At 41.8% G+C, this 447-nt stretch overlaps 1 protein-coding gene across 1 annotated transcript in view; it reads left to right on the top strand.

The window, feature by feature from the left end:
- LOC119585804 overlaps positions 1 to 447 on the top strand; it is a gene marked incomplete in the record, with an annotated part of 5490 nt that overhangs the window by 914 nt on the left and 4129 nt on the right.

Below are 447 nucleotides of genomic sequence, written 5' to 3'. Positions count from 1 at the left end.
GGATACATAACCAAATAGACACATGCTATGGCAAGGAACATTTTTTAAAGGTCAGACTTGTAAAGTGCAACTCTTGTCGTTAAAATTCTTAATCATTTCATATCAGCCTTTATTACGTGTTAAGCGCCAATCATCCGATGTAGATAAATCTACCTATTTTTTTTTTTTAATATGGCATTTTACCAAACTAACTCCAATAAATTACAAACGTATTTTGCAAACAATCCAAAAGCCATAGTCACAGTGCCGTTTCCTAAAATCAAAACGCACGAACAAACTTGCAAGACCAGAAAAATGGCGATGAAGACACAAACGCAAAGACTGACTGTATGTGGCTGAGAGAGAGCTCGCTGCGTCAGGCTTTCACCCCGAGCTTTCCCCTGGCGTAGGTCCAAGTAGATCATGCAGGTCCGGCACCAGAGGGCAGGGGCGTAGGAACCCAAGAGC

Source organism: Penaeus monodon, chromosome 20, assembly GCF_015228065.2.
Source record: "Penaeus monodon isolate SGIC_2016 chromosome 20, NSTDA_Pmon_1, whole genome shotgun sequence".
Classification (NCBI taxonomy): Eukaryota; Metazoa; Arthropoda; class Malacostraca; order Decapoda; family Penaeidae; genus Penaeus; species Penaeus monodon.
The sequence above is the reverse complement of the archived record's forward strand: the minus strand, read 5'-3'. Positions and strand labels throughout refer to the sequence as shown.